Source organism: Apium graveolens, chromosome 8 (assembly GCF_009905375.1).
Source record: "Apium graveolens cultivar Ventura chromosome 8, ASM990537v1, whole genome shotgun sequence".
Taxonomy (NCBI): Eukaryota; Viridiplantae; Streptophyta; class Magnoliopsida; order Apiales; family Apiaceae; genus Apium; species Apium graveolens.
The window spans coordinates 227,055,216-227,072,165 of record NC_133654.1 but is presented as its reverse complement, the minus strand read 5'-3'; positions in this window follow the sequence as shown (position 1 = coordinate 227,072,165).

Sequence of the window (16,950 nt, the reverse complement as noted above, 5' to 3'; positions counted from 1 at the left end):
TGTCATGTTAGGTGACATTATCAAATATATCTAACAACTAATTTTTCTGATTTTTAATTATTAATTATAATTAATTAAATAAAAATTAGGCTATTTATGGTAAGTAAAATAATACTCCTAATTAAAATTAAGGCCCTAATTATACATCTTTTAAAATTAATTGGCCCATAATTTCATAATTTTTGAGTATTAATTTTTAATTTTTAAATATTTAATATATACAATATATATGCCAACAATTGTGAATAATTTAAAAATGCAAAGAAATGGTATATTTGGAACTCCTATAATTTTATAAAAATAAAAATATGATTTTTGTGGGGTTTTCAACCCTCAATGGGGCTGGAAAAGTCATTTTTCGCGAAACGAGAAAATTTATAAAATATCTAGATGTTCAGAATAATGCGATGGTACAAGCCTTTCTACAAAATATAAGGCCAATTATTTTATTTGAAATATCAGCTACTAAAACATAATTTGGGTCGTATAACTTTTGATAAGAAGGCTTTAAATACGACACAAAATATCCGATAAATTCCCAGAAGATACCCTGACGATACTGAGTACACGTAACATATAGCAGTTAGGGTTTTATAGCTAATTGCATATAAATGACATAATGAAACACATAATTTATCTTTATTATGATATAATACAAGCATAATTTCCCAGTCATTACATTATGTCTAGAATTTAGGATATTTTCTTGGTGGCGAAATAACATGGATTTTTAAAAATTGGATAAAATATTGGATTTCATTGCTAGTTGTTGTGGCTAGGTGTCAAATGGCTAGTAGCCGGCTCATTTTATATGAGTAGTCTAGGGTTGAACGAGATGGAGCGAAACACACTCGTTCAGAAATCATGTGAAAAAAATGTGAAAAAAGAGAAAAAAAAGAAAAAAAATGTGTTGATGTATAATTGATCACGAGTGGGCTCTTTAATACTCGAGTTATTAAGTTCTTAGGTTACTTTGTGCCTAGTGACCTAAGGCTTTTATAGTCTGGAATCCGCTAACTAACGCTCGCAACATAGGTATTATTTCAAAAGTCTTTTGTGGACCTCACTCATTACACGATCAAATATGCATTTTTGTGTTTGTTTATGTGTTATCAATAAAATCATGAATCCTTGTATAACTCTAATAAAATTGAAGTATTGACAGTCATTTTGAGTCTATCGTTTATTCTGTTTATAACCTTGTGATTGCTTTGATGAGTAGTGAGTCATGGTTATTGATCTAGTTGCGAGAGTATATCTGTTAAGTACTTGCACACACGCACGTTTCTGGCTTGTGAGTTGAATTGTGGTATTGATTGATCTTAGAGCGAATAACTGTATTTTTTGAGATGTTGCTCATTGATTGGTTTAGTTATTCTGAGGGGATCGTTGCATTCATGTTAGTTGCATTCATGCATTTTTATTTCTTGTTCTTTGAGTCTGTTTATGCTTGAGGACAAGCATCGATTCAAGTTTGGGGGTGTGTCAAGTGGTATTCATATCCACTTAGAACGCTTTATAAAGACTCGAATTGGTGTTTTGTATTCAAGTTATTTGTGTATTTGATGTATTTTTGTACTCAAGAAGGAATGGTTTTGCATCAAGTTTATGCTAGAAGAGTGTTGGGATGAAGCCTTGGTTGATTTCTAGAAGAAACCAGCAATTAAAGGCATTTAAAGAAGAAAAAAATCCAGTTCTGGCAGAAGGTCAGCGCGCCCGCACTGTGTTAGCTCAGCGCGCGCCCGCGCCAGTTTAGCAGAAGTATAGTGCGCCCGCGCTGGGATAGCGCACAGCCGGGCCAGGTCGAATTCTGAGAATCTTGATTCTATTCTGAGACTGATTTTCTTGACTTCTATTCTGATTGGGCTACTATATAAAGACTCTTTGAAAATGTTTTTAATAAGGGAGACTAAGGAGAAGACGGCGAGAAGACCTAGGAGTACAAATACAACGAAGGAGAAGAAAAGCTTATTTTTACTTATAATTATATGATTCAGTTGTAATCTTGGATGCTAGTTTTCTTCTTTATTGAACCTAATACTCTTCATTACGTACTTTGATTATTTATTCAGTTTATAAAGAATTAGTTTATTATATCATGCTTTCATCGGAACCCACAGTGATGATGAGTTCGGTTATGAACTAATCGTTATCGTGTGGTTCTAGCGGATTTACTTATGGATTTCTTTAGTTAATTTGTTTCGATACCTTAGTGAGTGGTGATTTTATGATATCCTAGTATTGGTTGTGCTTATTTATCTTTTGAGCGTCGCGAACTTATAAGATAGCGTGTTAATCTCTATTGAAGCGAAAGTGAATATAGGGGTTTAGAACTTGCCATGCTAGCATGGGTTCATGTATTTATTATGCATGATTCGTAGGTAATTTTAACCATCTTAATTTCCCTATGTAATCATGATAGATAACTTGAGCATTAAACCTTTATGTTGTCAAATTTTATAGACATATAGGGTCTCAACATACTTGGTGTCTATTCAGCTTATATCTCTTTTGTGGATGTTTGGTAGTAGGGTATTCGTACAATAAAAGTTGGCATTTACTAGATTCGTTTTATCTGATTAGTTTTCATCACCATTGCATGCTAAGGTTAAGAACATAAGGCTATTGAATGAAGTAGTAATGAAGTTAGAATCCCATGTTTGTCTCGTATACGTAATTTAACCCTCTTATTCTCTTAGTTAATTTTATTTAGTATAATCTCTTAGTTAATAGTAGTTATAAATAATCTCAACTTGTTATCATCTTAGCATTGAATAATAACCATACCATTGTTACATAAGTGCATAAATTGAATTTAACCTAAACCAGTCTCCATGGGAATGAACTAGAAAGAATTCTATATTACTTGCTAACACGTATACTTGTGTGAATATTAGCGCGTGTTTTCGTCCTAACAAGTTTTTGGCGCCGCTGCCGGGGACTCAGTGTTAATTTTTCGTTTATGTGCTTGACATCAGTGGTCGTTAAAGTTCACTGACTCGGATATTTTACTTACTTGTTTGCTTGTTGCTTTTTCAGGTACTCTAGAGAGCGTTTATGCTAACGCGTTCTCGATATCCAAAGAGAATACTAGATAAAGCGGAGGAAGAAGTTTTAGTAGAAGAAGAAGTTCTTGTTGAAAGAGGAGAAAGTTGAAGAAGAAGCTCTTATTGCGATGGGAGAACCAGAAGCAAATCTGAAGGTTTTGATGGATTACTCTCAGCCGAATATCAATTTTATTCAGTCTAGCATTGTCAGATCAGCCATCGCGGCTAACACTTTTGAGATCAAGGCTAGCATGATTCAGATGGTGCAGAACTCAGTCCAGTTTGGGGGGTCTCCAACGGAAGATCCCAACATGCATATTAGAGATTTCATCGAGATATGTGACACTTACAAATTCAACAACGTTTCTGAATATGCTATAAAGCTGAGGCTTTTCCCATTCTCTCTGAGGGATAAAGCTAAGTGTTGGTTGCATTCTCTACCACCAGGCTCTATCACCAAATGGGGAGATCTTGCTCAAAAGGTTCTTACTAAATTCTTCTATTAAGTGGCATTTATGTCCACTTCGAATGCTCTATAAAGGCTTGAATTAGTGTTTTGTACTCAAGTTATTTGTGTTTTTGATGTGTTTTGTAGTGTTTTTGCATTTCAGGCTTATATCAGGAACTCAGGTGAATTGGAATTGTTTTAATGTTAATATGGTGTTAGGATGGAATCAAGAAGTTTGCTCGTGAAAAGACCAACTCAAACCAGCAAGAAAAGCAAAAGTTAGGATTTTTCCAGAGAGTCAGCGCGCCCGCGATGTAGTAGAGCGCGGCCGTGCCAGGATTACAGAAGTGCAGCGCGCCCGCGCTGGTGAAGCACGCGGCCGTGCCGGGTCGAATTCCAGAAATCCTATTTTTACTCTGATTTTGATCCGAAAGACTTCTAATTTTCATGGGCTGCTATGTAAATATAACTTATGATCGTTTTTCATAACAAGATGTACCAGAGCTTAAGGAGAAGGCGTAAGAAGACCGTAGAGCACAATTCAACTAAGGCGAAGAGGATCTAGTTTATTCTTGTGATTCTTTTTTTTTAAGTTGTAACTTTGGATGCTAGTTTTCTTACTTGTGAACCTATACTCTTCTTTCATACTTGGTTTATTATTTATGCTCAAAGGAAGAAGTTTCTTCATGAGGTGAAGTAGTACTTGTGGGATGAACCGTATCTGTTTAGGCAAGGAGCTGGCCAAATCATCAGAAGATGTATTCTTTACAGCGAAACGGGTTGGATCTTGCGATACTGTCATTCGACTGTTTATGGAGGCCACTATGATGGAGAGAAGACAGTAGCTTGTGTCTTTCAAGCGGGATTCTTCTGCCCTACATTATTTAAGGATGCACATCACTTTGTTTTAAAGTGTGATCGATGCCAGCGTGTGGGTAATATGTCCAAGAGGGATGAGATGCCTCTTAATGTGCTTCTCGAGGTTGAGGTCTTTGATGTTTGGGGAATCGACTTCATGGGGCCGTTTATCTCATCTTGAAATAATCAGTATATCTTGTTGGCAGTTGATTATGTCTCAAAATAGGTTGAAGTCAAGGCTTTGCCGATAAATGATGCAAAAGTAGTACTTAATTTTCTTCATAAGTAGATATTCACACGATTTGGGACTCTAAGAGTCATAATCAGTGATAAGGGATCGTATTTCTGCAATCGCAAGTTTTCTACTATGATGCAAATGTATAATGTTAATCATCACATTGCTACATCCTACCATCCTCAGACTAATGGTCAAGCTGAGGTGTTTAACAGAGAGATCAAGCGTATTCTAGAGAAAGTGGTGTGTCCATCAAGGAAGGATTGGTCATTGAAGCTTGATGAAGCTGTTTGGGCATATATAACAGCATACAAGACTCTATTAGGTATGTCATCGTTTGAGTTGGTTTATGGTAAGGTGTGTCATTTGCATTTGGAGCTTGAGCATAAAGCATATTGGGCTTTGAAGAAGTTGAACCTTAATTTGGATGCAGTTGGTAAGAAAAAAATGCTTCAATTAAATGAACTCGACGAATTTCGACTTCAAACGTATGAAAACAATAAATGTATAAGGAGAAAGTCAAGAGGTGGCACGATAGGGGTCTGGTGCTCAAATCATTTGTGTCGGGGCAGCAAGTTCTTTTGTTCAACTCTCGTCTCTGTCTTTATCCTGGAAAATTGAAGTTAAGGTGGTCCGGGCCTTTCATAATCAAAACTGTGTTTCCGCATGGAGTTGTGGAGATTTTTGAGAATGATCCAGGCCAAGCATTCAAAGTGAATGGACATACATTGAAGCACTACTATGGGGATACGGCAAACCGTGAGGTGGTTAGTGTCGTTCTATTGTCTACTTGATCTTGAGATTCTATGTCAAGCTAATGACGTAAACCAAGTGCTTCTTGGGAGGCAACCCAAGTTTGTTGTACATTAGTAGATAGAGGAAGAAGGAAAAAAGGAGAAACGGCGTGCCCATGCTGAGGTAGCGCGCGACCGCGCTGGGTCCCTGGTTCTGTATATATATATATATATATATATATATATATATATATATATATATATATATATATATATATATATATATATATATATATATATATATATATATATATATATATATATAAACAGAAATTCGGGAATTTGAAGGCAAAATCAATTCCTACCCGAATTTTACTCCCCCACATCCCATGTATCCCTCTCCAAATCAAACCCATTATTCCCATAATCAATTCCCACTCCTTTTCCATAACTAATTCTCTCCCAATCTCCTATGTATACATACACTTATACACAACTCCTCCATCACTTCTCAAACTCTCAAACACACAAATCTCTCTTAAAAACTTCGATTCTCTCAAGCTTATTCAATCTCAATGGCACTAAAAAGACAATGAACCCAAGTTAGCAGCAGCATTCATTCATCGAGTGTGGGTGGTGTAAGGCCTAGGCTTTCAACTCCCAAGACTGAGGCAAAGTACGCAAGGCTGCTTTCGAAGTCTATAGCCAAGAAGTGTGGTTTTCTGCCATCGGGGAAAGATGGTAAGTCATTGGAGATGATCTTGGAGATGGGCTGGGTTGCCTTTTGCGTGACACCCGCTGCTGTGCCCATGAGTATGGTGTGTGAGTTCTACGCGAATGCTAAGGCAGAGAAGAACGGTTTAATGGTGGTTAGGGGCATAACGGTGGAGTATAGTGGTGAGGCTATTCGTAAGGTGATTGAGCATCCCGAGAGGAGTCCAAAACATGAGAATTGGAATGAGACGATGCCGGAGGAGTTTAACTTGGATTTGATTATTGCTACCCTGTGTGTGCCTGAGACTCATTGAAAGGTCAAGAAGGGCATGAATGAGTATACCACGTTCCCTGCCTCATACATGAATAGGTTTGCACGTGCATATAATTTTTTATTTATGCTAACTGTTGTGGATATGTTATGAACTTAATGATTTCATTAACAAATCACCTTAGTAGATTTTACTTAGTGAAAAAAGTAGCACTCGACGGATAAGGAATATAGTCCCGACGGATGACTCAATATAGTCTCGACGGATGATGATCAATTATCCATCGAGTGAGTAGCTTCTGTAATAATGAGTCTGTAGCACATTTCTGCATACACCTTGTTTAGATTCTGTAGTAGCACTCAAGTCATGATTGACTTTAATTAGATATGCATAATAGGTTGATTAATTGTACATAGATGATGTCTTGTAATTCTGTATAAATGAAATGAATTCAAGTGCCAGATTGCTACCCGACGGATAAACAACAATGCCACTCGACGGATGATCAACTAGGCAACCCGATGGATGATCATGTACCCGACGGATAATCAATTCAAACATCAGTTGACAGTGACAACACAGTCACATGCGTCGAGTGTATGCAAAAGGAATGCGGAAGCCTATTCAACTGGGTTTTAGAGAACAAAGAAGCATTGCCATTTCCATGCTATTATGAAGATATTTAAAGATGCTGAAATAGAGTAATGAGGCAGCATAGTATTAGACTTGATAGGTTTTCTTTTATTATCTTGTCTTATTACTTTGTAATCTTGGTGATATACAAACCAAGAAGTAGCAAATAGAACAACAAGAACACTAAGCAAGAACATTCAAAGAGAAACATTTGTAAGCTGTATTCTTAGCATTTCTCTGTAAACTTAGTTGTTCATATTTGTAAGCAGTTGTGAGAAAATCTTGCTACACAGAGTTCTCTTGATATAATATATATCTCTGGTGGATACATTCAAATCCACCAGAAAGTTTTTAAAGACTTGTGTTTTTAATTACTTGTGTTTTGATTTTACTAACTTCTTATTCCGCACTTTGCAATTCAAACACTTATATATTATTAAGATAGAACATTTTATTATTTGAGAAAAAGGTTCAAGAATTCCATTCAACCCCCCTTCTGTAATTCTTGTTGCATTGTTAGGGACTAACAATTGGTATCAGAGCAAGCTCTTGATAAACAAAGAGTTTAAAGATCACAACAAAATAGCAAGATGAATAAGAAGGATGTTGGAGTCAAGATTCCTTTTCTGGACAAAGATAATTACCATCACTGGAAGGTAAAGATGCATCTTCATTTACTTTCTCAAGATGAGGCCTATGTAGATTGCATAGAAAGAGGTCCTCATGTACCAATGAGAGCTTTAACTGGAAATGAGCCATCTGTCCCCAAGCCAAGGCATGAATGGTATGATCTTGATATTGAACAAGTCAGGAAGGATAAGAAGGCCATGAATATCCTGTTCAATGGAGTTGATGGTGACATGTTTGACAACATCATCAATTGTAAAACTGCCAAGGAAGTTTGGGATACAATACAGATTATTCATGATGGCACTGAACAAGTTAGAGAAAACAAGGAGTTTCAAAAACTACTAAATGCTCTGAAATTGCATGGAAGGGTCTATCAGACAAAAGACTCTAATCTTAAATTCCTTAGATCTCTTCCAAAGGAATGGAAACCTATGTCAGTCTTATTGAGAAACTCTCAAGATTACAAGGAGTTTACTTTGGAGAGACTTTATGGCATCCTGAAAACTTATGAGCTTGAAATAGAGCAAGATGAGAGGATAGAGAGAGGAAAGAAGAAAGCATGATCCATTGCACTAGTTGCTGAGTTAGAGAAAGATAAGGAGATGAAGATGGAAGCTGTTGAATCAACTTCAAAGGTCTGTGAAAATAAGGGCAAGGGGCTGGTAGCAGAAAATGAAGATTCTTTGAGCCAAGAGGACATGGAAGATATTGATGAACATCTAGCATTTCTTTCCAGAAGATTTTCCAAGCTCAAGTTCAAGAAGAACTTTAGAGCAGCTAAGCCAAATAGAAACATAGTGGATAAATCAAAATTCAAATATTTCAAATATGGCTTGGCAGGGCACTTTGTCAGTGAGTGTAGAAAGTCAGATTCCAGCAAGAAAAAGTTTGAGCCTGTGGATGATAAACAGAAATACTTTGAGTTGCTCAAACAAAAGGAAAGGGCTTTCATTACATAAGAAAATGACTGGGCATCAGATGGTCTGGATGAGGATGAGGATGTCAGCTAAGTCTGATGAAACAGAGACAAGTTCTTCAACTAATCAGTTAATCACCACTAACCTTGCACATTTATCCAAAGCTGAGTGTAATGATGCAATAAATGACATGTCTACAAAATTATATTATTTGCGTGTTACACTTAAGTCTCTTACTAAGGAAAATGCTAAAATCAAAGAAAACAATTTGTTTTTAAGTGAGAGGAATAATGTGCCAGAGTCTCAGTTCATTGAATTTGAAAAATTGAGAATTGAGTGTAACATTGCTAAGGATGGATTAACTGAGTCCTTGAAGAAAGAAGAAATCTTGAAGAAGCAGCTTGAACGAGAACATGAGGTGATTAAGGCATGGAAAACATCTAGAGATGTTCATGCTCAAATCACCAAAGTTCAAGGTATTGAGTCCTTTTATGATGCAGCCTGGAATAAGAATAAGGAGAAGCTGGAATCCAATTTGGTTGAAGGATTGCTAACAGATGTAGACTCGACGGATGATGAGGGTCATCTGTCAGATAACAAAAAGGGTTATCCGTCAAGTGATATAAATCCTCATCCGTCGACTGTGAGCAAGCCTATGAGTAAAGCCAAACTTGTCAAGTTAAATGAGAAATATGGATCAGTTTCCAAGAATTTTGTTCCAGGAGAATCTAGTCAAGTGAAGAAGGAGAAAAAGGCTAATGTTGGTCATATGACTGTCAAGCAATTGAGTGAGAGACTGGAAAAGATTGAGGTTAAAACATAGGCTAAAAAGAAAAATAATAGAAATGGTAAAGTAGGAATTAACAAGCATAACAACTACACACCTGATAAATATGCTCCTAAAAAATCTGTCAAGTGTGGTAGTGTAAATCATTTGTCTGTTAATTGCAAAACTGCCATGCCTACTTCCATATCTGTGCCACCTCATTTTCCCAACATGAATGCCATGCCTTCTATGCCTATGAATGCTATGTCTGTACATAATATAAATGTACAATTTGCTAATATGCCATTTACACCTAATCCTTATTATGCTACATTGAGTATGCCACAAATACCATTTAGCATGCCTTACTGGAATAACATGTTTACTAATAGCATGTCATTTCCTGTTAATCAAAATATGCATGATAATTCTGTTGTAATGAATGGTTTTAAAGGTTCAACTCAAATGACTAAGGATGAATTTGATATTCCCAAGTCAAATGAGATAAAGCCTAAGAAATAGAAAAAGAAAGCTAACAAGGCAGGACCCAAGGAAACTTGGGTACCGAAATCAACTTGATTTGATTATGATGTGTGCAGGAAAACAGAAAGAATCTATGGTACTTGGATAGTGGATGTTCAAGACACATGACTGGTGATTCTACCCTGCTCACAGAGTTCAAGGAGAGAGCTGGCCCAAGTATTACTTTTGGAGATGATAGAAAGGGTTATACTGTGGGATATGGCTTTATTTCAAAAGACAATGTCATCATTGAGGAGGTTGCCTTACTGGATGGTCTCAAGCACAATTTGTTGAGTATCATCCAGCTTTGTGATAAAGGCAATTTAGTAACCTTCAACTCAGAAGCCTGTGTTGTGACTAACAAGAGGAGCAACAAAGTGGTTCTCACTGGTGTGAGAAAAGGAAATGTGTACCTATCTGACTTCAACCCATCAAATGCAGAATCTGTTACTTGTCTTCTCAGCAAAGGAAGTCCGGATGAAAGTTGGTTATGACACAAGAAGCTATCCCATTTAAACTTCAAGACCATGAATGAACTAGTAAAGAAAGAACTAGTTAGAGGTTTTCCTCAAGTGGAGTTTTCTAAGGATGGATTGTGTGATGCCTGCCAAAAAGGAAAGTAGATCAAAGCATCATTCAGAAAGAAGCTTGATTCAACAATCTCAAGGAAAAGATTTTGCCTAGTAATTGTAGATGATTTCTTAAAGTTCTCTTGGACATATTTCCTAAAGTTTAAAGATGAGACTAGTGAAATCATCATCAATCACATAAGGCAAGTCAATAATCATCCTGATTTCAAAGTTAGAAGAATCAGGAGTGACAATGGAACTGAGTTCAAGAATTCTGTCATAAAGCCTTTTTTGAAGAAAATGGGATCATGCATGAGTTTTCAGCAGCAAGAACTCCACAACAAAATGGAGTAGTAGAAAGGAAGAATAGATCACATATTGAAGCTGCAAGGACAATGCTTAAAGAATCTAAATTACCAACATATTTCTGGGCTGAAGCTGTAAATACTGCATGCTACACTCAAAATATTTCTCTGATTAATCAAGCAAAATGCATGACTCCCTATCAATTATTCAAGAACAAGAAGCCAACTCTAAATTTTCTTCATGTCTTTGGCTGCAAATGTTATATCTTGAGAAATCAAACTGATCAGAATGGGAAGTTTGATGCTAAAGCAGATGAAGGAATTTTTGTTGGATATGCTGTTGGTAAAGCATATAGAGTCTATAATCTAAGAACCAACATTGTTGTGGAATCAATACATGTTGTGTTTGATGATAAAAATATTGAAGGACTACAAGATGGAGATTACCATGAGAGCCTCAAATTTGACAATGTGGAGACGGTTAGTGATGACAGTGATGATGAAAGTGATCAAGAAACAGTATGAAAGGATAATGCAGAAAAATCTACCACCAATGAAGCAAAAAACTCAACATCTATCGAGTTGCATAATGCTTCATCCGTTGGGAGACAATCTGTCTTATCCGTCGGGAGACAACCAGCCTCATCCGTCGGTACTCAAAATTCACCATCCGTCGGGTCATCAAAAGAAGCTGGGAGTCAGAATAGATCACTTACAGAAAGCTCCCCTCTCTCAAATCAAAGATTCATTAACTCAGGGGGAGTTTCTAACAATCTAAACTCAATCACACATCAAGACAACAATGAGGCCTCTTCATCTAGAGCTAATTTACCTCAACAAAGGAAATGGACAAAGGATCACCCCTTTGAGCTCATCATTGGTGATGTATCCTCTAGAGTTCAAACAAGAAGAGCAACTCAAGAAGAATGTCGATACATTAGCTTTCTTTCTAAGGAAGAACCAAAGAAGTTATAAGGAGCTTTGTTGGATCCTGATTGGATTTTAGCTATGCAGGAGGAGCTAAACTAATTTGAGAGGAATAAGGTATGGAAGCTGGTGCCCAAGCCTAAAGGAAAGAATCCAATTGACACCAAATGGGTATTCAGAAACAAGATGGATGAAAATGGCATAGCAGTCAGGAACAAAGCTAGATTGGTTGCTAAGGGCTATTATCAACAAAAAGGAATAGATTTTGATGAAACATTTGCTCCTGTTGTAAGACTTGAAGCCATCAAGAATTTTTTTGTCCTATGCAACCCATGCCAATTTTAAAGTCTATCAAATGGATGTCAAAAGTGCCTTTCTGAATGGAGAGTTGGAGGAGGAATTCTATGTCAGTCAGCCTCCTGGTTTTGAAGATCCAAATTTTCCAAATCATGTCTACTATTTTGAAAGCACTCTATGGACTGAAGCAAGTAACTAGAGCCTGGTATGACACTTTATCAAAGTTCCTTTTGGAAAATCACTTCACAAGAGGTATTGTGGATAAAACTTTATTCTTTAGAAATGTTAATGGCTCTAGTATACTTGTTCAAATTTATGTAGATGACATTATTTTTGGCTCTACAGATAAAAAACTTTGTAAAAAGTTTGCCAAATTGATGCAAAGTAAGTATGGAATGAGTATGATGGGAGAACTAACTTACTTTCTTGGTTTGCAAGTTAAGCAAGTTAGTGGTGGAATATTCATTAGTCAAACTAAATACATTTATGATCTTTTAAATAAGTTTGATCTAATGGATTGCACATCTACAAAAACTCCCATGACCACTACAACTAAGCTTGAATTAAACACTACTTAAAAGTCTGCGGATATTTCAAGTTATAGGGGCATGGTTGGCTCACTTCTGTACTTAACAGCTAGTAGGCTAGATATAATGTTTGCTACATGTTTGTGTGCTAGATTTCAGGCTGATCCTAGAGAATCTCACTTAGTGGCTATTAAGAGAATTTTCAGATATTTCAAGGGAATACCAAAACTTGGCATTTGGTACCCTAGAGATTCTGGTTTTAATCTAACTAGTTATTCAGATGCAGATTATACAGATTCTAGAATTGATAGAAAATGTACAAGAGGAACCTGTCAATTTCTAGGAAACAAGCTTGTGTCCTGGTTCAGTAAAAAGCAAAATTCAGTTTCTACTTCTACAGCTAAAATATTGCTGTTGGCAGTTGCTGTGCACAAATTTTATGGATGAAAAACCAATTGCTAGACTATGGTCTGCAAGTGGAAAGAATTTCAATTTTCTGTGATAACACAAGTGCAATTTCCATCACTGAAAATCCAGTACAACATTCAAGGATAAACACATAGACATCAAGTACCACTTCATAAGGGAACATGTAATGAATGGTACTGTGGAACTACATTTTTTCCAAGTAAAAAGCAGCTTGCAGATATATTTACCAAGCCACTGGATGAATCCACCTTTTCAAGGTTGGTAAGTGAGTTAGGTATGCTAAATTAATCTTAAATCTTTTCAGATAATATGCAAGTTGTAATGCAGCCAGAAATTTAATTGGTTTTACAGTCTTAGATGAAATTTTGGCCAAGTCAAAATTTACATCTCAACGGATGATCATTATCCATCGAGTTTGATCATCCGTTGGTATACATTTTATTAATAAAATCAATTACTTTTCTGGAATATTTTATGTCTCGAAGGATAACTGATTTGTCCTCATCCGTCGAATTGTCTGAATATTAGCCGTTAATTTCCTGAACTTTATCCATCGAGTATACTTACAGTTTATAAGTATTACACGAGGGATACTTGAAGGATTTTTTACAGTTTATTTTTAAAACGGCTATTTTGGGAAATTCTTATTGGTTACTTTTTTTTACTTTATTATTTTTGACAGTTATTTTTTGAGATAGTATAAAAACTTAATTCATTTCCATTACTTTTCTTTTATCATTCTCAAATCATCTGCTCTAATTCTCTCTTTCTCAAAAGCCATTATCATCTCTATCTCTGCAATTTTCACTCTCTAACAATGGCACCAGTAGTCAAGATCATGTCACAAACTGGATTCAGCTATATGAAGAACAACTTCACGGCTCTAATAAACAAGGGGATTCAACAGTCTGGTGACTACCACAAAATGATCGATTTTGTGAAGAACTGCAAGCTCAACTATGCCATGCTGGAATCACCCACCATCTTCTGTGAGGTTGTTGAAGAAATGTGGTCAACTGCTGTGTACAACTCAACTGATAAAACCATCACACTCACTATTAAAGGTAAATAATTCTGTATTAACAGTGATGTTGTTAAAGCATGTTTCAAAATTCCTGATAATACTGTAACTGCACCACACACAGACACTGACATTGTTAATATACTTAACTCCATGAACTATGCACTCCCTACTTCTAAGTTAAGTGAAATTAGGAGATTGGGACTTAGGAAGGAATGGAGTTATCTATGTGATGTAGTTACTAAGGTATTCTCTGTAAAATCAGTAATTTTGATTCTGTCAATATCTCCATGCTTAGCATGCTTTACATGCTAGTCACTCATAAGTATTTTAACTTTAGTGATCTTATTTTATTTGAGTTGGGGTTTAAGTTAGGTGAGTTAAATAAGAGGGGTAAAAATGTTTACTATGATAGATTTTTCATAATGTTAGCTAACCACCTCTCTGAGGGAATTGTGCTTGAGAACCCAACCAACAAATTAGATTGTTGGGTTCAAGAGAGAAGAATTATTGCAAATTTGAACAGGGAAAACCATCATAAAGAGGTGCCACTCTTCTATTTCCCTATAATGGAAGCACCTCAGGTAAGTGAGGTAAGTTTATCTGTCTCTACTATTCCAACCTCACAAATTTCTTTGTAATCTAGTGTAGCTATGGCAACTGTGTCAATGACCCAACAGTTGCCTACCCAAGCTGCCAAATCCAAAATTTCTAAATCCAAGTCAAAGAAAGCCCCCTCTGGTATCTCTCAAAAGATGCCAGTTGCAAAATCCACCAAATCAAAAGAGGGGAGTGTGAAGGTGGGTAAGGTAGGTGAGGGAAAGGGTGAACATCAAAGAAACCCTAAGGATAAGGTTGGAGAGGTGAGTGTTGCCCGGCCTAGCCACACTGCAGTTTCTCAACAAACTGCAGTGCTTAATAAAGAAATAAGCTCATTACTAGTTACATCCTCCCAAAAGGATGTGACTATTGAACAAAGCTCTCAGCCAAGAGCACAGGCAAAAAGGGTAAGAGACAAAAGCTCACCCCAAACCTATACTAGAAAGAAGAAACCAAAAACCCTTGGGGATGTACAGGGTTCACACACTGTGCAAACTGGTGCTAAAGACACAGTCACTGCACCTTCTCAAAGTCAGTTTGATGTGGCTCCAATAAATGTGGAGTCACAACCAAAATCTTTAGTTATAGAAGCACCCCAAAAACCAAATTCTCCCATAAACTCTCTGTATGTGGATATGATCAACACATCAATTCCTGATTCCCCTTCTTTAACTCTGTTGGGGAAGCCAAAATCTAGTGCAAGTGAGCATCATCTTTTGGATGATTTGTTGGCTCATTTGCCAATTCTTTCAGGAACTGTTGAGACATCTGTGCCAAAATTCTCATCAATCTGCACAGAGTCCATAATAGTTTTCACTCCTAACTCATTTATTCCTTCTCTCTCGATGAATATTGTTCATCCATCGAGTAGTGATTGTGTCCCGATGGATAAGCTTAAAAGCAGTTATCCGTGGGATAGTCAAACTGCTAACCCGACGGATATCCCTTATCCGTCGAGTGTCTCTGCATAACTTCAAATTTCATCAATTATTTCAAGTGCAGAAGACATAATGGTAGTACAATCACTCCTAGGATTGAGGGAATAGAGTGTTATGAGTGAGAGTCTAGATTGCTCCCAGGAAAAAGGAGAAGAAAAGAGTGAAAATATGCAATCCGGTTCTTCAGGATTGGCAAAAGATAGTGTGTAGAGTCCCACCTTAGATGGTGAAGGTGAGGGTGTGAGGGTGGGGAGCCAATGTGAGACCTTGATGCAAAAAAAGAGAGAAATTGAGAGAAAAGCATGTACTAAAGATATAAGGGTGGATGTTATTGTAAGTGAGTTAATGAATGTCCAGGATGCAGACAGGGAGAGACTATCTCAGCAACCTCAAGTTGTTATAGTTTCCACCTCCCTTGATGCTGAGACATTTACTCACCTTGTTCCAGCATATCAACTTCTAGCTGAACAGGGCAATGACAATGCGGAAAAGATGCTTAACATGGTGCACACCACACAGTCAATGCTAAGAGCTAAGGATGCCATCACAGCTTTGCCCTCTACAGCTGGTGATGTTGATTATGAGACTGGTGGTTCAGAAGATTTCTTTGGAGGTGAAGGTGGAGATAGTGAAGAAGAGCCATTGGACATAGAGGGAGAAGTAGGTTCCAGCTCAAGATCAGGCATGCCATCATGAGCATTTTCAAAGCACTGTGATGAACACTACTTCAAGACAACCCTGATTCAACTCATAAATCAGACAAATTCTGCTCTTCAAACCACCACTAATGCCAACACCAAAAAGCTCCTTCAAGCACATCTTGCTTCTCTATAACTACAAAAAATTCAAGGTTTTCAACATGCTCGAGATGTCAACACTATCAAAGGTGATATTGATGAGATGAAAAAGGCCATTTCTGACAAGATGGACTCTAAACTTCTAGAAGCTACAGTGCTTGACATCAAGAGACAACTTAGGAAAAATTCCGATCTTGCCACAAAGATAGAGGCCTTAGATAAAAGAATGTCAGCAACGGAAACATCTCTAACTGCAATTCATCTACCCCAAGCTCTACATACAAACTTGCTTCAGAAACTGGTGGCAGCACAGAACTCCTCTACTCAACTTGCTGATAACAAAAAGGGGGAGAAAGAAAATTCTAGGAGTGTGGGGGAGCAAAAAGTGCTCAATATTGAAGTTAGCAAAGTAATTGTGCCTTCAATTACTTTTACCAAGCCACCAGCCAAAGATAGCATTGATCTGATAAATGAAGCAGCAGCCAATCTAAGAGCAGCTGAAAAGGAGCAGTTGATTCCAATCAAATGGGAGAAAATTGATGAAGACATTCAAAAGAAGTTTGGGCTAGCAAAGAAGCCAGAAAAGTCATCCATTCATCACTTTCAAGTCAGGAAAATCTCTGTGAATGAAATGAGCATGAACTATCTAGAAAGAGGACAGCCATCCTGCATCAAATCTCCAAAGGCTGAAGTACTTTTCAAGCCAAGGGTGAATTATCCAAGAACCTCATTAAAGAACCCTTTGGACACAGTGTATGAGACAC